This window comes from Meles meles, chromosome 6 (assembly GCF_922984935.1).
Source record: "Meles meles chromosome 6, mMelMel3.1 paternal haplotype, whole genome shotgun sequence".
Taxonomy (NCBI): domain Eukaryota; kingdom Metazoa; phylum Chordata; class Mammalia; order Carnivora; family Mustelidae; genus Meles; species Meles meles.
Window position 1 is genome coordinate 139,614,288 of NC_060071.1, and position 24,634 is coordinate 139,638,921.

General features: G+C 48.3%; 1 long non-coding RNA gene across 1 annotated transcript; it reads right to left on the reverse strand.

The window, feature by feature from the left end:
- Window positions 1-1,102: 1,102 nt before the first annotated feature.
- Window positions 1,103-23,936, reverse strand: LOC123944555. The gene is made up of 4 exons (XR_006818809.1): window positions 23,851-23,936; window positions 7,800-8,075; window positions 4,911-5,031; window positions 1,103-1,351 (listed from the first exon to the last, which is right to left on the reverse strand). It is a non-coding gene; the product is annotated as an uncharacterized LOC123944555 (long non-coding RNA).
- Between the last annotated feature and the right edge of the window lie 698 nt (window positions 23,937-24,634).

Below are 24,634 nucleotides of genomic sequence, written 5' to 3' on the forward strand. Positions count from 1 at the left end.
GATGTGGCCACATGACTGAGTTTGAGCCAAAGGAGAGTGGGAATAGTTCGTACCATTTCCGGACCCAGGTTTTTAAGAGGCAGAGGTACCCCCTTCATCTTCCGTCCCCTTCTGCCAGCTTGATGAGGATGCTGACAAACCCTAGGAGATGGGGAAGGCACAAGGTGGAAGGAAGCTGGTTTCCTGAAAAACTGGTGGAACCAAGGGGAAGAGAGCCAACTGCCGACCAGAAACACTTGCTTCAGGCTGTCACGTGAGTGAAAAATACAATTCTATTTCTAACAGCATCGTCTGTCCTACCTCATCTACCATCAGTGGCTGCAACTTAATTTACCCAGTACGCTACCGTTAGACAGTTGCAATGGATCAACTGCACTGCGAGGTGTAGAACTGTGTTTCAGTTCAACGGCCCAGTTGTTGATGTAGAAGATAAAATGCTTTTGACGGCAAGTAACAGAAAACTGAATTAAAACTCTTAAACAAAGAGGGACTTATTGGCCAACTGGGAGCCCAGAGGTACAGCGAACAGCACTGATGGCTACAATGGCACGAGGACTCTCTTTCTTCCTACCTCCCCTCTCTTTCACATCCAATGTGGGTTGCCTCCTAGGGCTAAGTCCCTGATGACTGTAGGAGGCCTGGCGGCAGTAAGGTCCATGTGCTGCCTTACTCCCATGAAACAGGAGAGACTGTTTCCCACGATCGACTCAACTGATCAGGGCTAGACGCTGGAGCTGAAGGTAGGCTCGGGCCCAACCACACCACAGAGCCGCCACCAACATGCTTATCTCTGTGCAGGGACAGAGAGCCTGGATTGCTCCCATACAGAGAAGAAAGTCACCAGATTCTAGCTTTCTCAGAAACACACCAAAAAGCTCCTTGGCAGATGCTAAATCAAAGTCAGGTAATTTCCCCCTTATATGTATTGAAATATGTCTTTGAAAAAATTACTTTCTGCAAAAAAAGACAAGAAGATTGAAACCGTGAAGGAGGTCGATGATTTACAGACAAGGACACAGAGTCAACAACCAGGGGGAAATTAAATGACTTGGAAACAAAGTCCAGATATCCCAGAAAGAATATTTTATAGGAGGCACTTTTATGGTGGGATGACACAAAGTGAAGAAAAGAGGACAGTGAGGTATCCTGACATCGTGTGCAGGATATATAAGTTCAAACTTGTTTCCCAGTCTGTTCCCTCTCTGTTATTGGAAAACTTTGCTCACTTATCATGCAAATTAAGCATGACTGTCAAGGACACGGTATCTGTGCTAAGTTCAGGCTACGTATGCTGATCCCAGCTCTTCCTCCAGACAGTGTAAATTCATTTTCCCGGACATCATACCATGTTCTAGAAATAAAAGAGAGGTAGTTAGGTGAATGCTTTTTGCCCTCTACAGTATTACTTTTCCTCTAAGACAGGAATTAGAGAAGTTTTACTTATTGCTTCAGAGAGGAACTGGGCCAATTATTTTAATGCACACAAAAACTAATGCCTTTCAGCCCAGACGCTCTTTGATTGATTTAAAACCCCTGCCTGCAAAATCTGCACAAACAAAAGAAATCTGAAGAGATCTGCTATATAGTAAAATTAAGTTCAAATGACAAGACGGGTGTTTATTTTAAAATTAATTGGTAATGCCAACCACAAAGCGCTCTAATTCACCTTTTCCATTGCTCTATAAGGAGAACAAAAACAAGAGAGCCTGTTTTTCTGCCCCGACTCCACCCCAGGGCAAACCTTTCCAATCTTTCCAATGCAATCCTTTAAATCCAGCTCAATTTCCACTCCTTCCCTGGGCTCTTCCGGGACTGGTCCCACCCTTGTCTTCAGACTGCCTGGCATTCACTGCAATGGTACCAAAGAAATCGGGGTTAAGTTCTCAGACTGTGATGTCAGATTTGCAATCAGCCTGGATCTCAGTCTGCTACTGGGACCTGGGGCTCCCCCACTCTGAAAAATGACTGCAAGGATAAAATGAAGTCCTGCTTCACGAGAAGCAGTCAATAAATGTCAGCTTTTATTAATACATTAATATTTTATAGAGAGTCTCCTCCCCCGGCCTGGAATAGCACAACATAGGGCAGATAGCGTCTGCTCTGTCTATCCCTGTTGCATTGGACAGAAGGGGATTGAAAATGCTTCCCGAAGTGGGGGATGGTTGGACCCGGACGGACAGAAAGGTCCATGGCTGTAGGGAAAGGGTCATTCCATTCCAAAATGCACCTGCACGAGTACTCCGTAAAGGTAGCTTGAAGCGTCTACAAACTCCAACCAACTCCAGAGACTGAAGGAAACCCTGCGGAGCCCTGCTCTCAGAGAGAGACATTCAGCAGAGGCTGTGAATGTCAGCCTGCCATTCAAAAGACCACCGCTGGTCAGAACTCTCTGTCTGATGACCGGTCAAACCGAAACGGGCGTCTTGCTGGAATTTCAACATGGGCCAAACTCGCAAAAATTTTGTTAGATTGTAATGGGTTTGCAGAGGAGAGGCAATGCTTAACATTTTAAGGGAAGAGAACAGCAGATTGTCAATCACCTAAGAGTCAAAAAATGCGCCGCTTACAAAGGATCTTTATGTCTTTGTCAAGGGAAACAAATCCCTTCGGCCCCGGAATGAAAAACACAAGCTTACCAGCCACTGGTACTCGGCATGACAGGAGTTTGTTTCTTTCTCAAACACAAACGTCATTGCTTATTTATGTCAGTGGGAAGAGCCCAGACCAGAAAATGATGTGAACCAGCGTCCAAGCTCTGACTCTCTTTTCTACTGGGCAAGATCTTGGGAAAGTTACACACTCTCTCCAGAGACCCGTTTCCTCATCTGGGAAATGGGAATAATAATTCTCCCTACCTTGAATGGTTGCTATGGAACAAGCCAATCCATGTAAAGAACTCAGCCCAGTATCTGCCAGGTAACGACTGTCCAGTAAATGCAAGTAATTACAGTAATAATTATTCCACAATTCAGATTTCTTACTATTTTTATTTAGTGTTGTCTTCAAAGGCTGCTTAACCACATCTTTGCATGAAACTCAGAGACAGCACTTGGCTGTTTTAAGGAACTTGCATTTTTTTAACCCACAGACTGCTGCTCTGTGGGTATCAGGAATGCTAAGAAGGGTTGTCACTGACATCGTGTAGGAGACGGCAGAATTAGACCCAAAGGTGAGGGAAATTGACATAATTTACAATTGCTTATTTGAGATATCCGCTCCTCTTCCAAATTGAGTTGTTTTCCTACCCTCAGCAAAACACACTTCAATTTCTTCTCTGACTTGAGCAAACTTCTATAAATCAAGTAACTACCAAATCATCGATGCCCTTGAACGGAATCCAGGAAACCGTGACTTATGATGTTATGCGCCCAGTACAGCAAGAATGAGCTGAAAGAAATTCTCCTTGGAGACTTTTACAGAATAGGTGCTTTTTGTATGTGCTCTCAGGTGATGTCATCACCTTGCTGTCCCAGGGGAGCGCCAGGAGCTGTGACATGGTCCCCAGCAGCGATGGATCGCACCTCTCACCCGGACCCTTGGTAAACAGGGACCCCTTTGTGAGGCCACTCTCTAGGCATTTCTGCTTGTAAAAGGAAGCACAGATACCTGACCTGCACGAGGACTGGAATCCCCAGGTCAGCCTCATAATAAGAAGGCTCTCACGGCGGAGACTATAAAAGCCACAGCCCCCGACAGGCACTAGTGAGCCCCTGAGAATGCAGGGAGTAAGGAAGACGTAGTGCCTCCCTCTGGCAGCTGACAGTCCAGTGGGAAGGAAAGCAGCTAAATTATTAGGCAAACATGAATTAATTACAACTGTAATGAGGACCATGAAGTGAAAGCAGTTTCAGATTTTATACTGGGACCTACTGGGAGGGAGGGAGGGAGGGAGGGTTAGGCATGAAATTGAACATGCATTTTTTATATCAAAATAAGCACAGATCCATGATGTGGAACACAAACTTTGCTTCTGTTTCAAAGACAAAGCTGGGGACAGCCAAGAAATATCCCATTTGCCTAGAGTGGGACGGGCTGTGTCTCTCCAGGCTTCGGGGTGAGGCTTCAAGCAGCTTGGTGTGGCTGAGCAGGAAGTTTGAGTAGCCCTGGCGGGGGCACAAGGGCTTGGTCTCTGGGGGTGAAGCCCCCTGAAGAAATGAGGAGGATTCCTACAAGGCTGGCTGGGGGGCAGCCCATGGTCAGGAGAGGCCTGGCCCGGACTGGCAGCCACCAACAGGCTAAAGCTTTCTCAAAACTCCTCATGAGGCTTTCAGACTGTCTTCTCAGCCCAGGCTGGCCTTCTTGTTCTAACGTGTCACCTAATTTTCACTCAGGGGCAGTGTGTGTGTGTGTGTGTGTGTGTGTGAGAGAGAGAGAGAGAGAGAGAGAGATGTCAGCCATCATCTGAACACTCCTGTACTCTACTACCCCGACTCTGGCCTCTTCAAACTTCTCTGACTAGACCCGCAGGTGGCCTTTTAGAGGTGTGGAGAAGGGTTGCTCTGGTTGCCATGGGATGACTAGTGGGGAGAGAAAGGGATGGAGGTCGAGGGCACAGCCTCCTCTTTCATAAAGCAAGTGGGATGGAAACACCCGGAGAAGTCTCACCCCCAACCACCGCGGAGGCGGGAACAGCTGCAGGACAATCCCCAGGACCCAGAAGGCTCACAGTCCAGCAGAATGTGAATGTGTCCAGGGACTTGCCCTAGAGTTACCAAATCCCTGATTTCTTGAACATCATCAGATCTCTAAGGGTCCTAAGGAAAGTGCATTAAAGGATAACTGAAAAAGTAAAATGACCCCTTAAAAACTTTCATAATTTTATCTGAAACAGACATTTCACCTAGATCCCTCGACATGCGTCACCAGCAGCTGCCTTGATCTCAGAATAGTTTGTCCCATAAAGTGTTTACCTGTGTGACAATCATTACAATAACAGAAAATGCTCGTGTTGATACATGGACACTGGTCCTTAGTACCATGCTCCCCGAGATTTGCATCCCCGTACACCAGCAGCACTGCAAAATTTGATGCCTGAAGATAGAGAATACATATTTTTAAATGCTGAGAATTTAATTTATGGTATATTTCAAACCAGTTGGAAAAAGGTGTTGGGTTGATATGCTGCCTGCTTTGGGGTCAGAGAAAAGGTAGACTCCACTATCCTATCTCTATCTATCTTACCCAATAATTAATTCCAAATGTCAAATTAACAACCTTAAAATATATGTATATGTAGGAGACTTTAAAAAAAAAAAACTGGAGACAGGGAAAGTCACTTAAAACAAGACTCTAAATCCTTAAACCTTAAACAAAATAATTGACCAATTTGACTGCATGAGAATGACAAATCTTGCAACTATAAGAGACGCCATGAACAAAATTATAAACAATGGTGTCACCACTATGGAAAATAGTACAGAGTTCCCTGAAAAAGTTAAAAATAGAACTACTGTATGATCAAGTGATTCCACTACCGGTAATTTACCCAAAGAATAGAAAAACACTAATTTGAAAAGGTATGTGCACCCCTATGTTCACTGCAGCATTATTGACAATAACCAAGACACGGAAACAACCTCAATGTCCACCGACAGATGAATGAATAAAAAAGCTATGGTGTCCACAAACACACATACACACTGGAATATTATTCAGCCACCAAAAGTAGGAACGCCTGCCATTCGTGACACCATGCCTGGACCCTGAGGGCAGTAGATACACTAAGCAAAGTTAAGTCAGACAAAGAAAGACAAACACTGGATGATCTCACTTGTATGTGGAATCTAAAAAGCCAGCCTTGCAGAAACAGACAATAGAATGGCAGTTGCTAGGGACAGGGAAAGAAATGGGGAGATGTTGGTCGAAGGACACAAACTCCCAGTTACCACCAGAGTAAGTTCTGAGGATCTAATATAGAGCAAGCCGACTGTAGTTAACAATTCTGTGTTGTATCCTGGACAGTTGCTGAGAGTAGATCTTAAATGTTCTCAACACACACACACACACACACACACACACACACACACACACACACACAAAGAAATTATGTGACGTGAAGGATGTGTTAGCTTACCTCACTCTGGTGATTATTACGTAACATATGTATATGCCAAATCATCACATTATACAACTTCAAGTTACATGTCAACTACAACTCAATAAATCTAGGGGGGAAACCCAAAAAAACAAAATTAAAATGAGAATGTCCAGACTGGAAGTAAATAGAGACATATCTTACAAGCTCTCTCCCAGGCAAGTTTTCCACAGCAGAATCCCCCTGTCTGTGACACTCAGACTTTACAGAGCATACATCTCTTTCCAACACAATGTGCTCTGGACCAAAGTTAATACAGAAAATTTTATTTGTACATCCCCTAGATTCAATATAACATTTTAAACAAAGTGGCATGTGTGTGGGGGTGGGGAGAAGTTCTCTAGTTACTTTCCACATATAATTGGAAGAATGTCAGAATCACATGCAGATGTTGTGAAAAGCACTCAGTGTCAGCAAAGGGATTGAGTCTGATGTTGAGGATACTCTGACCACGTGAATGCACACATGCAAATATCTGTGAAAAGTCATTCACTGTTTGATCATCAGGAAGCAACCTTTGGTGCAACTGACATGCTGATTTGTTATACATGGTTCCTGCAACTGACATGCTAATATGTTGCACATATTGACATTGTTCTGTGTTTCAGGAAATTGGTTGGTAGTGCGGAATTGATAGGAGAAGAGCTGCTCTAACATTTTGCTCAGTGTTTGGTTTTTAGGAAAGTTCCTGATGGCAAATGAGAAATGCTTGCATTCATAACCAGTAGTACAAACAAAGGGTAATATCAAATAGCTCACTCAAACGTGAAGGGAAAAACAACCACTAGAGGACAGGTAGAGAGCGGAAATGGACAATTCACAACAGAGAAAATATGAAATTAGACAATAAACACAAGCAATGCTCAACCTCACTGATAAAGAAGGAAACACATTAAATACAATAAAATAATGAACTACCACTTTTAAAACTTACCATATCAACAAAAAAAAAAAAAAGAAAAAGTTTGATAATATTAAGAGTTGTTGATGATGTAGGAAATCAGGCTCTTTCATATTGCTGATGGCTGTGTGTAGTGATAAAGGCATTTTTTAAAAATGATTTTATTTATTTATCTGAGAGAGAGAGAGAGATACTGACAGAGATAGCAAGAGATGAGAGAGCACTTGAGCAAGGAGGAGAGGGAGAAGCAGGTTCCCTACTGAGCAGGGACCCACTGCAGGATTCAGTCCCAGGACCCCAGGATCATGACCTGAGCCGAAGGCAGACGCTTAATCAACTGAACCACCCAGGTGCCCCAGTGAAGGCATTTTTCAAGGCAAATTGGCAAACCTATTAAAGTTGTCATATACACATGCTCTACTCTAACAATTTATTTCTAGAAAACTGTTACTCAGAAATACACGTGCGCACAAATGTATGTGTCTGTATGAGGGTAATTATCATGGCATTATTTATAATAACAAACGATTTTGAAAATATCCAAAAGTACTCCAACAATGTCGAGATACTATGGCATGAAATGCTGGGCAGTTGTTAGAAGAGTAGGATCGACTTCTATGTACTGACGTGGAAAGGTCTCTGAGACAAAGGACGTGAACAGAGAAAGTTGCAGAGCAATATGTGTACTGTTCCATGTTTATGTACATGCCTCTTTCTACAGAAACATAAATAAATAAATGGAGAGAGAGACACACACACACACAAATACGTAAGAAAAGGGACTGAACTGTTGAGAGTGGTTACCTCTGCGAAAGAAGTCATCCTAGGAGGAGATGGTAGAGATGTGTTCTCATTCACTAAACGTTTCAGATTCTTTCCTGTCACGTTCCTCTCTGTGGCGGATGTATCCCCATGCCATTGAACTTAGGAATGGCTATGTGACTTGCTTTAGTCAAAGAAGTGATGTTGGTCACTTTTGTGCTGAGTTCGGGAAGTCAGGGCACCATTTGTCTTGTCATTTTCTTTCTGCCATGAGATGGACAATGCTCCAGATGGTTATTTTTTCCATCAGCTTTGGTTCTAGAGGAAGGAAAAAAACACAGCTGTAGTGGGCTCATAGAAAACATGCAGTATGAATAAGACATACACACTCGTGGCCATAGGCCACTGAGATTTGGGGGTGTTTGTTACTGTACTATAACATAACCTATTCTGACTGATACAAAAAGAGGAAGACTTCTACAGCTTTTTCTCTGTGTCTGTACTGTGTGGGCATTAAATGTACATATATGTATTTTCATATATTACTTGCATAATAAACTAATTTTTAAAAATGGACATCTTAGCAAAATGACTTACAAATGACTATATGTCAAGGACCTATGAGATTACCAACCAATAAAAATTGCAAAGTTCAATCCTGGGATTCCAAGGGCAATGTTGAAGTTCCTGCCTGAGACTGGCAGGCCGGTACACCATGGCCACGAGCTCTACTGCTGTGAAAACATCGAAGCTGTGTTGTCAAGCCAGGGACCAAGAAGTTATGGTGGTTAACTGGACATGGAAGAATTCTTCTTGTGCACATTAGTAGGGGAGATCAGGGTGGTAAACAGCTACCCGCTCAACCACACAAAGACATCCCAATAAACAGTGAAGCCACAGTGATTGCTTTAAAAAAAAAAATTTTACTTGAGAGAGAAAATGAGAAAGCACACGAGTGGGGGGGGGGGCAGAGGGAAAGGGAGAGAATCTCAGGCAGACTCTGTGCTGAGCGTGGAGACCCACACAAGGTTCAATCCCAGGACCCTAAGACCATGACCTGAGCCGAAATCAAGAGTCAGCCCCTTATCCCAGTGAGACACCCAGGTACCCTGCAGTGATTGCTTTCATAGCTTCTGAAAGACACTGTTCTTCAATAGTAAAGAGAGAGTTACAATTATTGCTGACTCACGAGTGTCTGAATATGTCTGTTTCTCTGAATGTGTCCTGAACACAAAGAATTTGAGAACCCCGACCCAGAAAATAGAGTAAGTCATTGAGCATAGACGCTTATTTCCTCGTGGCCGCTGCCCCTTGCTCAAATTCCAGACTCTCCACACTTACTCAGAGACCAGAGCCTCCTCTCTGTCAGGTACTCGAATTGCAATCCTCAGTGCGGACACCATCTTTGCTCTCAAACTCACAGCCTAGCTGAGGCAGAACCATGAAAAACCTACACCTAGAGGCAGGGCTAAGAAGAACAGCCATAGTAACCCTTTCTGGAGGGAGTGGTAGTTTCCAAGTACGGTGCCAGGTATGATTTCTAATTCTCAAAAAAGACCCTGCAAGCCAAGCATAATTACCCCTACTCTTTCAGATGAGGAAATGGAAGTTGAAAGAAATTAAGGAACCCCCTTCAGTTCTGACAGGCAGTAGGTAGGGGTCAGTCTCGAGGTCTTTTTATTGTCTATGGCAAGTCACCTCCTCTTAAAGAGGGGGAACAAACAATAGTTCTGGGCAGGGGGTGGCTAAACTTCAGATCCGAGCTTAAACCTCCAGAGTGCCATGCAGAGATCCAGCCTTTTGCTTCTGCCATCCCCAGAGGGCAAGGCAGAGCTCTGGTTAGTGGCCAGCCCAGCCATCTGACTTACGTTAGTTATGGTTAGCATTCTTCCCTTTTCTGCCTGCACCCCCTCCTCCCAGTGCTGGAGTAAACATCTTGCTTGCTTGGGGCATGAGGGTAGGGGTGAGGGAAGTCTTCACAATAGCTCTGCTGTTGGGCAAAGGATTCTGGAAGAAGTAGATATAGCTTGTGGTGACACCAGGGACCCCAAAGTCCAACTTCTCAAGTCCCTTCTGTGACTGAGGTTAGGGAATTGGTCACAGCTATTTGCCCTCAGCTCGGTACCCCATGTAACATTCTTCCTGGTTAAGCACTCAGCACAGAGAAGTGCCCTAAGAAATCTAACTCAGGTCTATTCTCAGTTACTTAAGGAAGTTTAACCTGAATGAGGTTATAGCAAGTCTCCCAGCCCCAAAACTGCTTTCTCGTGGGGCTCATTTTCCCACCCAGCAGGAGAGTGGAGAACAGTGAATAGACAAGATTTCATCAGAGAAGCCTAAAAGAGCCTAAAAGACCCTGAACAAGAGGCTTTGGGGATGGTGTCCTTCCCTGGGCTCTGCTTTGGGGCTGAGGGTGCCGGGCTCAGTTGGTCTTGCATCCAAGATTGGACAAGGCCTCCCGAGCACCCAGAATAGAGCCAGGAGCTTCTTAGCTGAATGAGAGAAACTCTAGACAGGACATCTACAGGATGGCAAGTCAGATTCTCGTGAATGGCTCAGCTCTAGACTGTGGATGGAATTAAGGGAAAAATAGACTTGGCCCTGGGATAAACCACCAGGCCAAAAGGAGAAGAGGAGCTAAGGGTTGAACAAATAAAAGCTCAAAAAAATGAGGTGTACATGGAAGGACATGCTCATGAGAAAACTCTAGATACTGGATGCTTTCACAGTCTTTGGAGAGCCTGCTTTCCAGAAGGTTCATATTGAGGTAAATTAATGTGGCTTTCAGTATTATAGCTGTCTTAGTCAGTTCAGACTGCTATAAATAAATACCATAGACTGACATCTATTTCTCACAGTTCTGAAGGTTGGAGTCCAAGTCAAGGTGTGGGCTAGGTCAGTTCCTTGTGAGAGCCCTCTTCCTGGCTTAAAGATGGCTGCTTTCTCCATATATCTTCAGATAATGGAGGTAGAGAGCTCTGGGCTTTCCATCTCTTCTTATAAGAATGCCTATCCCACTGCAGGAGTCTCACCCTCACGACCTTATGTAAACCTAATCACCTTCTGAGAGACCCCATCTTCCAAATACCATCACAAAGCAGATTAGCAATTCTGGTGGGACATAAACATTCAGTCCATAACAGTAGTGTAATAAGAGTACATGTTTGGGAGCTCTGCTTTTGTACAAACTTTGATCACTGAGGTAGGCAGAATTCCAAGATAGCCCCCAAGATTCTTGCCCCCACGATCCTGGAGATGGGTGGGCCTGACCTAGCTGAGCTCCTTAAAAAAGGGTCTAGGGGTCCAATATGGAAGAAGGTGGAGAGACTGGAAGCATGAGAGAGATTTTCTGGGGCCTTGAAGGAAATAACAGCTATGTTGTGAGAGAGCCTGTGGAAGTGAGGAGATGTGGGAGGCATCTAGGAGGTGAGGGCAGTGCCCAGTGATAGCTAACAAGAAAATGGGAACCTCAGTCCTACAACCAAAGGCAACTAAATTCTGCACAAAGCTAAGTGAGTTCAGAAGAGGACCCCATGCTTCCAAGGTGGCTCCTCCCAGCCGACACTTTGATTCCAGCCTCCCGAGACCCAGAGCAGAGAACACAGCTGCACCACGACAGGTCTGATCCACAGATCTGAGTTTTCATAAATCTGCACGGTCTCAAGCCCATAAAGTTTATGGTAATTTGCTACACAGCATAGAAAATTAATACAGTCTCCTTTCTGTAACAGATGGGTCCACACCTCTGGGTCCCTTTGTCTTCTTAAAAACAGCTTCTGTTTGGTTGTTGATTACATTTCCCCCTTATATGAATCAACCACCTCCTTTCCATTTTCTTTTTTGCTACCGGTTCCTTCGGGAATTTACATAGTAATTAAGATCTGCGCGCACACGCTGTTATTTTTAACACTATTTAACACGGAAAGCTCTATTACCTTCTTCCCAACCTCTACAAAGCATTTCCAGGGCACACATCACTGTGAGGCTGCTGTTTTCCTCCCTCTCAACATGTATTGGGGGCTCCCAAAGCTTAACATTATGTTTATTACATAACAGCAAGACAGAAGCCCAAACAACCTGCTGCTGGGCTTTTAAATAGAGCAGCACAGAAATCTCTTCTGGGCTTGTTGAAGAGCCACTTCAAATGTCTCCTAATTTCAGCAATTTTCTGTTCTATAGAATAAAAAGTCTAAAAATGGCTCTGAACATATTTAAGTGCATTCACAGGAAACCCTCCCCTTCCCCCGGCCAGCCAGGCTGACACAAGGGGGTGGGACACCAGGGGGGAAGCCAGGGCCCTTGGGTGCCTTGGGCTTTGCAGGCAGCCTCTCAAGGACTGTTGCCCGGGGAATGAGATGCTGTCAGGGGAGAAAATGGGAAAGGCACAGAAGTGGAGCCTTCCAGGTTGGCACCAGAGTAGCGTGACTCAGTGGCAGAGTCCTCTCTCCCTTGGTTTTCTGTTCTCATGGGCAGGACCCTTAGCTGCACTGAGAACCAGACCAAAGCGGTCTGCTCTGAGAGGTGATGTCTCATCTTGGGCAGTCCACTGAGTAAAGTTTGTGCGGCTTCCTTTGACCACCCCAGGTCGGTTTCATTTTCATTCATTTCATTTTCAGGCACCACCTCCCCCTTCAGGGTCCCTCACCTCCCCACGTCACCCCGAATCTTTGGGCTTAGCCCATGGGAAAAGAGTGCCTCTTTCCTCTCTTCCAGCCACCAACCCCAGGCTGACTGGTTGGGCTCCTCTTAAATCCACAGTATGGCCAGGGAGCTAGAGCCCACCGTCTGGCCAGGACAGGGCTACATGTCCGCTTCTAGAACAGAAGGATGAGGTCACAAGTGTTGAGAGTGGGGGAAGAGTGTATCCCCAGCAGCAAATCCCGGTGCTGTTACCAGAAGAGGGTGGAATGGATTCTGGGTGGACCAGAACAACTGATGTCCTCTAGCCACCGGCCCTATTCTGAAGCAGGAGAGGGTTGGGAACACTTCAGGCCTGGAGAGGCAATCAGGAGCAAAGGATCTCTGCCCCCCCCATACTTCCACTGAGCCCTCCCAGAATCCCATGTGTTCATCCGTACATGAATACGCACCTCAGCCAGCTCACTAGCCCACAAGAAGAATCAAGACATACATCTATAGCACATTTTTTCTCTGCCTGGGCCCTCCAATTTCCTCTCATCCTCAAGGTGGTAGGAATTTCTGTGCCTCTGTGCCTCATGCAAAAGAAAAATACCAACCGGGGCGCCTGGGTAGCTCAGTGGATTAAAGCCTCTGCCTTCAGCTCATGTCATGATCTCAGGGTCCTGGGATCGAGCCCCGCATCGGGCTCTCTGCTCAGCGGGGAGCCTGTTCCCCCTTCTCTCTCTGCCTGCTCCTCTGCCTACTTGTGATCTCTCTCTCTGTCAAATAAATAAATAAAATCTTAAAAAAAAATACCAACCTGTTTTGCCCAATGTTATTAATAATGGGATCTATTTTAAAACCACTCTAATATAGAACAGTATGCTTTAAAATGTATCTTAGTGGGATTATCTATTTCATTAATGATACTTCAATCATTAATTTTATATTTAACCTAAGGAATGTGATTGAATGATTCATTGATGTATCAAACTTGTATTTATTGAATATGAAGTGTTGGAAGTCAAGGGAAACAAAGACATTCGACACTTCTCCAAAAGGTTACAGTCTAGTAGATAAAATAAGTGCATAGCACAAAAATAGCGAAATATGGTTCTGTGTCAGAATCTGTCTGTTTCTTTAAAAAGACAGCTGACTCTGTGTTCACCTAACTCCCAGCTTGAGGGGTTTCACTGAAATTAGGGAAGGTTCGGCTCAGGTATGTAATATAAAAAGGGCCACTCGGCAGCTCTGAATTCCAGGAGAGATTCTGGAGGTTGGGAGAGAGCTGCGGTGTTAAAAGGAAGCATTTTGCTTCAAAATTTTGCTTCAAAATGAAGCAAAATGAAGAAAATGACTCAATCCTTTTTGATCTTCTGGCTTTTAATAAGAGCCAGGCCCAAGTGAGAGACCAGCCTGTCAGACTCTCAACGGCACATGAACCATTTGGAGAACCTGCTCATCAATGGATTATGCAGGAGAATCTATTAAAGAAAATCCGGGGCACCTGGGTGGCTCAGTGGGTTAAAGTCTCTGCCTTCGGCTCGGGTCGTGATCCCAGGGTCCTGGGATCGAGCCCCGCATCAGGCTCTCTGCTTGTCAGGGAGCCTGCTTCCTCCTCTCTCTCTCTCCCTGCCTACTTGTGATTCCTGTCAAATAAATAAATAAATAAATCTTAAAAAAAGAAAAAAAAAAAAAGAAAAGAAAATCCATCATGTGAAGTCAGAACGTAGAGTGAAGGGGAAGAGGTATGTCCTGGGCCTTGATAGGGTCTGCTGAAGTCACACCATGAGTTTCGAGTTTGAACATCTCTAGGAAGGGCCTGGTTGGCCTCTCTTTGGTCAGATTACCCCCTTGGGTGGGTTAATTGGGGCCCGGGGGGAAGATCGTGTCCTACGAAAGAGCGATCTGTCTGTATAAGCCATGCTTGGGTGGGGAAGACAACGTGAGGGATGGTCTACTACCTGCGGTGGGGTTGGGGGAAGCCTGGCAGACAAAATCACCGGTCTGGACTGTCGGAAGTTGGATAGAAACATGTCAGCAGTTCAACTTCCATTTTCCTGACACTTAGCTACTCTTGCAGCTTCAAGGGCTCAAGTAGGAAGGCTTTGCTCTAAAACACATGCCCAGGATGGGGTAAGGAATCCCACCCGGACTGCCGAAGCTGGATACTGTTCTCAGCCCCATCCCATGTGATCCCCCACTTGTAGAGCCCACCCCAGTCGCTCAGTCTTACTCCAACTGGACCCCTTCGGGGCCGGGGTCCTTACTCTGCACCCGGCCTGTGTCCCAAGCTTCACCACATGCTGGCGGGCTTCTGGGATCCAGACTACCCTATGCTCCTAGCCCCACGGCTGCTGCCCCCTTCCGGCTGCAGCTCACGGAAGCCTGGGGACCACTCCACAAAGGCGGCCTTGAAGACAGAGCTCCATGTGGAGGTTTTGCGGAGCTTGGAGGAAGGAGCGAAGAGACTGAGGGAGCCGGTGTTCCTGGAGGCAGTCAGCACCAAAACTGTGTGGGAGAGCTGGCTGACACCAAAAGACCATCTGGGGAGTTCTGACTTTTTTCCCGACTTCCTTTCCTCTCCATTCTCCTGGCATAGGCAGTTCGAGCTGGCTGGAGTGGGTGAGCGTGGTGAAATCAGAAAAAAAAAAAATCAAGACTTGACAGCCTCAAACACCAGAATAACGAAATCTGGCTGTCGATCCAGCTGTAGATCTCTGCTAGTTTAGGAGAATGCTCGAAATCCACGGGCAATGTACACATCCCATGGCAAGCAAGAGTCGCCCTCCAAAGCCGTCCTTCTTCCTGGATGTGAACCTTCAGAAACCTCCGTGGGGCTCTTTGCCATCTCCTGCCCTTCCGAGGGGACTACAGGGTGAAAAGCAGCCACAAGTGAAGCCTGCCAGTGGGCCAGCAGTGCCGATCCCTTCCCAGACCATCGAAACCCTCTCTGATGTTGCGAAGAGACAGCCCATCATCTGTGCCATTTCCAGACTTCCCAGGGATGACTTCTGAGACAGAGGCCACAGTCCATGTGTCAGACCAGACTGCTAACGTGGTAGCGTCAGAAAGGCTTCTCCTTTGCTGTGCAGAAGCTTTTGATCTTGATGAAGCCCCAAAAGTTCATTTTTGCTTTTGTTTCCTTTGCCTTTGGAGACATATCTTGAAAGAAGTTCCTGTGGCTGATATCGAAGAGGTTACTGCCTATGTTCTCCTCTAGGATTCTGATGGATTCCTGTCTCACGTTGAGGTCTTTTATCCATTTTGAGTTTATCTTTGTGTATGGTGTAAGAGAATGGTCGAGTTTCATTCTTCTATACATAGCTGTCCAGTTTTCCCAGCACCACTTATTGAAGAGACTGTCTCTTTTCCATTGTATATTTTTTCCTGTTTTGTCAAAGATTATTTGACCATAGAGTTGAGGGTCCATATCTGGGGTCTCCACTCTGTTCCACAGGAAACAGTCAACAAAACAAAGGGGCAACCCATGGAATGGGAGAAGATATTTGCAAATGACAGTACAGACAAAAGGTTGATATCCAGGATCTATAAAGAACTCCTCAAACTCAACACACACAAAAGAGATAATCATATCAAAAAATGGGCAGAATATATGAACAGACACTTCTCCAATGAAGATATACAAATGGCTATCAGACACATGAAAAAATGTTCATCATCACTAGCCATCAGGGAGATTCAAATTAAAACCACATTGAGATATCACCTTTCACCAGTTAGAATGGCCAAAATTAGCAAGACAGGAAACAACGTGTGTTGGAGAGGTTATGGAGAAAGGGGAACCCTCTTACACTGTTGGTGGGAATGCAAGTTGGTGCAGCCACTTTGGAGAACAGTGTGGAGATTCCTCAAGAAATTAAAAATAGAGCTTCCCTATGACCCTGCAATTGCACTGCTGGGTATTTACCCCAAAGATACAGATGTAGTAAAAAGAAGGGCCATCTGTACCCCAATGTTTATTGCAGCAATGGCTACGGTCGCCAAACTGTGGAAAGAACCAAGATGCCCTTCAACGGACGAATGGATAAGGAAGATGTGGTCCATATACACGATGGAGTATTATGCCTCCATCAGAAAGGATGAATACCCAACTTTTGTAGCAACATGGACGGGACTGGAAGAGATTATGCTGAGTGAAATAAGTCAAGCAGAGAGAGTCAAGTATCATATGGTCTCACTTATTTGTGGAGCATAACAAATAACATGGAGGACATGGGGAGATGGAGAGGAGAAGGGAATTGAGAGAAATTGGAAGGGGAGATGAACCATGAACTATGGACTCTGAAAAACAACCTGAGGGTTTTGAAGGAGCAGGGGATGGGAGGTTGGGGAACCAGGTGGTGGGCATTAGGGAGGGCACGTATTGCATGGAGCACTGGGTGTGGTGCAAAAACAATGAATACTGTTACGCTGAAAATAAAAAAAAAAAGACTTCTCCTACTCTCCAGGGGGCGGAGAAATGATCAAAACATCCAGGTTTTAAAACTCCAGGAGTATGAGGAAGCATTGATATCTAATCCATGGTCTTTAGGAAAAAAATCACTAGATTTTTTTTTTTAAGCTATCTCCCAAAATGAAGGGCTGTGAGAGAGAGTGCTAAAGCCCTAGACATTTCTTCGTTCTTTTTGTTCTGAGTGTAGACAGTCAGCGGCCCAGTTTTGGTGGAGGCCGCATGACAGGAGAAAGATGGATCTTGAGGGCAGGGAACAGGGAGGCATCCCAGCTGGGCATTTCTTAGCTGTGTGACCTTGTACAATTTCTATACCCTTTGAGCCTTAATCTCCTTATCTAGAAGACTGACATACTCATAGAATCTCCCTGGCGTGAAAAGTTAAACAAAAGAATGCACACAACTCTCAGCTCATTGCTTGGTGCACAGGGGCGTCAGGAAGAACCAGTGTTTGGGGAGAGGGTAGAAGGTGGAACAGGGTGAAAGCAGGATCTTAGGAAGGTGTCGGGATTGAGCTACACCCATGTCACAGAAAGCTCCTTGAGGTTCTGCCTTGGTTGGGCTCATCCTGGTATCTCCAACACCAAGCATGGGCCTTCTGTAGACCAGGCACCCAGGAAGTATCTGCTAGGGTCCTGGTCAGGGAGAGGTTTGCAGGAGGGGCAAATGGGCAGGCGAAAGAAGACAGAGAAGCAGAAATGACACAGCGGTGGGGATGAAGGACAATACGATGACAAAGCCTGGATGGCGGAAGGCGCCCTGTCTTTAGAGCCCCCATAAAATTAATGGACTTGTGATGGAATCATTTCCAAAGTGCTTTGGAAGCCAGAGGGGAAGCTTAGGTCATTGTTTTCGCTGTAAGCTAAACTGAAAATAATGAGCCTCATTCCTGCCTGTGGGGAAAGTTCTGGTTCCGCCCATTGTCTACCCTTCTCTGTCCGGCTTCGCTGAGATGGGGCCTTCCCGTCCTCTCTGCAGACAGCCTTGTGACTTGCTACCTGCTCTGTGAGGCTGTCTCGGCAGCTGGTGCTTTGAGGTAGAGTGGGGCAGGGAGGACCCAACCAAACACATTCCACCTCTCCTAGCAGACGAGCGCAAAACACCAAAAGTGGCCAAATTCTGAGGCTCGACACCTGGAGGGGGTTCGAAGCCTCCCTGAGGAGCGATAGTTAGACATGAGGCTTCTCCAAGCCATTGGAGAACCAAACTGCTGCACAGATACATTAGTGGCTGGTGTGGGAAGGACACACCAGACCCAGGGATATGGCAGGGTCCTGCCCCCTACTTTACAACTCACCCTCTGTCAGGCCCATTAACCTGTCCGGACCTTCGTTATTCCCCGGCGAGCATCCTTGCCCCCACCTGTGGTTAAGATGACCTCCTGCCTCTCTTCCCAAGCTCGAGGGCCCAGATGTTTCCCTGGCATGGATTTTACCCTCTCTGGCATGACATTTCTTTTTATACTTTAGTTAATCGTTTATACAGTTCTTGGCACAGCAGACTATAAGCTCTTCGAGGGCAGGAGTTGGTCGGAAACACAGTTCATGATCATCCATTTTTAATCATTCACTTAACAAGTATTGGTCAAGCCCCCTAGGGACTGGGTTAAATGTCTTAAGATAGAGCAGTAAGCAACTTGGGTAAAAATCCCAGCTCTCAGAGTTTTCCTGACGGTGTGGAAGGCAGATAATAATGACAAAACATAACCTAAGCGAGGAAAATAAAAGCAAGGCTCCTGCATCACACAGCTCCAGGGGGCGCTCTTCCTAACACAATAAACTGCTGCTGGTGCTCGCTCGCTGATGGGAGAGCCGCTGTGCTGGTGACGGGCTCTCCCCAGGGTCTGGCCCAGTGCCTGCTACGTGGTAAGCAACCCGGCAACATTTATGAAAGAGTAATGGTCTCTCTCCATGCAGTCACGCCTTTTAGTATCTGACTGTATCCATTCTTCTCTCCTTTCTGCATGGGCCTCCTGCATGCACCTGCTTGAGCTTCGGCAGGGCCTGGCGACTAATGCTGTTCTGTGACCAGAAGTACCAGGATTCACTCCTGGGTGGGTGCCTGACCCTCTCCAGCTTTTTCCGCTGCTGCTGCAGTGACCAAGGCAGCTACAAGACGTGGATTGTCTATCATCGGAGCCCCTGAGTGATTCTGTGGAGAAGAGCAGTTCGTCGCAGGACTCGTCTGCAGGCTAAGCCTTTGTGATGTTCGGTTAAGCCACAGTGGTTCTGGGGTTTGCTGCCTGGGCAGAGCCTGATCTCTTCTGACTAATGCTCCCATCCGCCTGCAAGCTCTTTCGAGGTCAGGCCATTTATTGGGCCTAGCACAGGGTGATCACAAAATGCTAAAAAACAAAATGAAAAACCCCAAACCTGATAGACAAAAGAGTAATGCACATTGATGAACAAGTATTATCAGTGTTTTTCCTTCAGCTGGAGCCCCTCAGCTCTGCTGCAATGGACCCCATCGGGCCCCAGGCCTGGCCACCATGGCTAGGTTGTTCACTGCCCATGGGTGGGTTTCCTTCTACCCCCGGGGTCCTCTCTGAGGTGGGGGAGGCAGCGCTGCGTTTTTCCACATAGAAAAAAAACACACCAGTTTCTTTCCATGGGATGCAAACAATCCGGAGGAAGGACAAGACTTCGGAAAACTCTAGCCTCCTCCCCTGAGTCAGAGCAATTGGGGTCTTTGCTCACCCAAGCCCCCCCAGCGTGGCTCACACAGAACACAGAGACCCTCACAGCTGTGCTCTGGGTATAGACAGAGATACAGACCAAAACGCTCCCTTTCTCCCAGGGTGAGGAAGACACTGCTTCAGATCCACTTCCCTAGGCCGGGGATTATCAAACGCGGCCTGTCTCTGCATCACCTGGAGGGCTTGTGCGAACAATTTGTCACCCCCTCACCCCCAGAGTCTGAGACACAGTGCATCGGGGGTGGGGTCTGAGATTTGCATTTCTAATAAGTTCCCGCGGGATGCTGCTGCTGCTGGCCCGTCCCTGAGGCTGATGCTCTGTCTCTCAAAGTCAAGGTTAAGTATAATACCTTCGGAATAACACTATAATATGCTACCATCCATTAATGGTACAGGAAGCACGCCTTCTTTCAGATCACCAGATCAGGAAGAGGGAAAGGTAAGTTTCAGGGAGGGGAGGGCCTTGGGAGAGAATCCAGAGTGAGGCCTACAGCCCAGAAGAGAGGACAGACGTGTGCCATAGAAGAAGGTCCCAGGATGAGAGCCAGAAGGAACCTGGGGTCAATCTGGGTGCAGAGCTGGTCATTGAGGGTAAAAAGAGCCCTGGACTTTGAGTCTCTCCCATAAGACCTTGCAGCTGCTGGCTGCCACCCAGGTGAGCCCCTCTGGAGGCAGCTGAAGCTGGTCTCTAACCTCACCCCCTGGGAGAGCCCGCCTGGTTTCTGGGTGGGTCAGCCGTGCCCAGGCCCCTGTGCCCAGCGCACCAGCTGCACCAGGCCTGAGACCCAGCGCGGGAAACCTCCCGATGGTGGAAAGCGCTCTGCCATCTCCTTGCGGATTTCTCCTCCGAGCTCCCGGCAGGGTTGTGCTGTGCCAAGGGTTAGCGTGGGTGGCCGTGACTCACTCAGCCTCGTGGGGAAGCAGATGCTGCCAGCGCTGCCACGGAAACAGGCTAAATCAATCTCAGTCCCCACAGGGGGCAGAGAACAAGCTGCCTGCAGCCAGTGAGTCGGGGCCACTGTGGTGCTGCTGGGGGTGCGGCCGAGGAACCGGCGAGCACGGCCTGCGCCGGGCTGGCCACGGCTCTACCCCGGGAGCTGGGCTGGCGACAGCAGCTCCAGACGCTGGTGCAGGGACCCGAGCATGTGACTGGGGGCGCAGACTGTGGGATGTTTGTGCTTATGGGGGAAACGGGAAGAAGAGAGGAGACCCTCAAGAGAAGAGACCTCTCTTCCTGCACTTTCTGGAAAGGTCTAACTCCTCTGAGGCTGCTCCCTCACTGGATGATGTGGAACTGCCCTCCCACCCAGCTGGCCACCACCACCCCCCACAGAGGGGAAGGGGAAACTGAGGCCAGAGGTTGCAATGACCCAAGCAAAGTCCCACGTCTTTCAGAGGCAGAGTCAGGCTAGGCTCCCGATATCCTGAACACTGGGTCCTCACAGGTTCCACTGGACACTGCCTCCATCGGAAACAATTTGCTGGGCCTTGGGCCATTTGCTTTGCCATGAATATTTGCTCTTCAAGGCAGTGGGAGGTGCCATTAATAACACACTCTGCTTTTCCCCAGAGCAGCGGTGCGTCTCCAGCCCCCGTCCCCCCCACCGCACAGCTCCTAAGCCAGGAGAGTGAGTTTCCACTGGCCGTACCAGCCAGCGGTGGAAACCCTAAGAGCTTCCCATTTGCCCAACATCCTACCATTACAGAGGTAGGGACAGAGCCCTGCCTGGGTGTCCTGGGTTTTCAGACCAGCTTCCCCCATCCCATACACGGGGCGGGGGCCAGGAGAGGGTCGTCTAAACGCATCAGTTCCACCTGGTGATTCTCATGCCATTTCCCCAGGTGCCCCCTTTCTACTCCCAGAACAAGTCTTTATGCCTGGTGGCCCCTCAGCCCCAATACAGCCACTTCCAAGCCCCTCGAGGCAGAGAGGGCTGGGAGCACCCTCCTGCCTCCATTTCAGGGTGGAGTAAAGGCCAGCATGGCCCACACCCCCCCGTGTCAGGTCTGTGGGTATCCCTTTCCCTGACCTCCCTGTGTCTTTGATTCATCATGTCCTTCTCCTAATTGCTCAACTTCTGCCTTTCTGTGAGCTGCCCCTCAGTTTGGAAACATGTTTCTGTCTCTTTCATAAGATAAAATGATGAAACGAAGTGGTCACTCTCCTTCCCCAACCCAAGAGCTGCTTCTTAAAGTGGCCTGCGCTTGTCCTCTCCCCCTCCTGCCTCTGAGAGCTCCCAGCGTCTCCCTGTGAAGCCCATTTGTTCCTCCTCTGGGCTGGCTGCCCCGCCCCCCTGCCGGCGCCCCCCATGGCCATATCAACACCCAGGGTGGTCTCTGATGTCCCCAACCTGTCTGGACCTCCGGGCACCAGAGGGGGCTGGGGCCCTCCCGCAGCCAGGCATCTTCTCTCAATCAAGCCATTACACTTGGGCTTAGGCTTCCTGACTTACCCCCTTCAGCTCCAGCCTTTGCCCTCCCTACCCACCCAGTCCCCAAACTGGGCTCTCCACAAGTCTACAGGACCAGCCTAAAAAAAAAAAAAAAAAAGGGGCGCCTGGGTGGCTCAGTGGGTTAAGCCGCTGCCTTCGGCTCAGGTCATGATCTCAGGGTCCTGGGATCGAGTCCCGCGTCGGGCTCTCTGCTCAGCAGGGAGCCTGCTTCTCTCTCTGCCTGCCTCTCTGTCTACTTGTGATCTCTCTCTCTGTGAAATAAATAAATAAATAAAAATCTAAAAAAAAAAAAAGTGTCTGTTATCTCCTTCATCTCTTCTGGCTTTTTTCCTACCAAAAATAATTTATCCTCCCTAAGTTAAAGGAGACAATCTCCCCCTGCATGGGAGACAGACAGGCCGGGACTGGAGGGTGTGTAGTGTGGGGAGGAGAGCAGGGACCACTACGGAGTAGAAGGAGAGGGTCTCATTCTCCGTCTTGGAGCTGAAGGGTAGGCTTTGAAAGAGGGGGGAGAACATGTTTCCTTCGATCATACTCTAAGAACCACCTGGAAGGCAGGGCAGCCTCATCTCTTCCCAGCTTGGCCGGGTCAGATGTCCTGTGTGAGGGCACCACACCTCCCTCCTGAGCACCCGCACCACGACCAGTGGCCTGCCCCACCGCTGCCCTCCTCCCTGGGCAACTCTGCATGGCCGGAAGGCGGCTCCCCCCGGAGTCAGCACCCTGAGGCCCAAGGCAGAAAGGACCTGTGCCTTCCGTCAATGTGCTTTGCAGACTCAGAAACTCTCCACTCAAGGTGCCCCGGAAAATGGCAAGGCATTTCTGTGACAGAGCCCAAGCCAGCAGCTGGCTGTCCCCTGGCATACCCAACGCCCCTTCCAGGAGAAGGCTTGGCCAGGCTCCTGGGAACGGCCCAGAGAAACCAACGTCCTTAACCGCCCCCCCCGCCCCGAGATTCTTCCCAATGCCCTTCCACATCCACCGAAATGCAGACTGTCACGTCTCAGAGGGGACAGCCCTGCTCACTCGTGCAGGACTGATGTCAGACGACCGACCTGGGAGGCTTGACAAGTTCCCTGAGCAGAAGGCTCTCTGGGTGACTAGGAATCTACAGGAGGGACTCTGGGAGATGGAAATGTCTTCCTGATTCGGATCTGAAATCTGCCTCCTTGTAACTTCCGCCCACCTGATTCCGCTCACTGGTCCGCGGAGGGAAATTTCTCATCATGCATCTAATTGGTCTTATGGTAGCTGGAAGAGGCGAGGACAGAACTGTTTGCCTCTTTTCTAGAATGAGGATGCCTCGGGAGGTCCAAGGAGTTGCCAAAAAGCTGCAGGGGGAGATGGGGAGAGAATGCAAGTGTCTCTACTCCTCAGGCCAGTCCTGCTTCCCTGAGCTGGCTCATTCTTGCCTGGGGCTTCTAAGCGCCTACAGTGCACACCTGGGATACTGGAGGCCTGGGACGCCTTGCCCCTTTCCAGAGAGTTCTCAGTTCCAGCTTAGGAAACACACACACACACACACACACACACACACACACACACACACACACGATTCACAGCATAAGCTCAGCCAGCAGCCTGGGTGGCTCATCATCACCCAGGAAGGTCAGCCTAGAAAACCACGTTTCTTATTTTCAGATGCCCCTCACCGTGCCCCTCCCCACCACCAGAACAGGCCAACTGGCAGGAAAGGGACCACGTGGAGAAGCTTCTCTTCACCCAAGAGAAGGGCCTGAACTTGAAAGGAAGAAGAAAGGCCTGGAGAAGAGTTTGGAAATGACAGCCGTCAGCGCTGGACTTGGAAAGACGGCAGAGAGCTCGTGGGTGTGTGGGTGGGAGGGTGCTCACCGGTGCCAAGGCTGAGTCGTGTGGCAGCAGGGAAGGAGGGAAGCAGGGCCCTGCGTGGTGCCAAAGCTGCAAACCAGACCCACAAGGCCTGGTCTCCTCAAAGGCAGGTCCTAGCAACTTCCAAGCCCTTGGAAAATGGGGCCGGGCTCCACCCCCAAAGATGTGCCCTCTTCCTTCTTAAAGACACAGCGCTCCAATTCCCTAGCGTCTGGCTGCTCTCCAGCCAGCAGCATTCGGGCTCAGTACTCCAGGCTTCGTTTCCTCTCCCTTGGGTGGCAACGTTGACTCCACCGAACACGTTAGGCACAAGGAGACCCAGGCCCTGTGCTCTGCAGCTTGTGGAGTCAAGAACTGATGTCTTCTCTCGCGGGCCAAATGGGTCTCCCCTCACCCCCAATTCATACGTTGAGGCCCCACCCCTCAACCCACACCTCTAATGGTTGGCATTAGAAGGTGGGGTCTCCAGGGGGTCATCAGGCTTATGATAAGGTCTGGAGGGTGGAGACCCCCTCGTGGATTAGGGTCTGAAGACGCTGAGCAGAGCTTTCTCTTGCCGCCATGTGAGGACCCAACTAGGCAGCCCGGCACCCGTAAGCCAGGAGCTGGATCCTCCACCAGGAGCCAAATCTACCATGGCCTTGATCTTGGACTTCCCAGCCTCCAGACCTGAGAGAGATAAATGCCTTTACTTTCTGAGCCACTGAGTCTACAGTATTCTGTTAGAGCAGCCTGAGCTAAGACAGCCTTTCAGACACTCAGAAGGAGAACTTGCAGAGATCTGGTA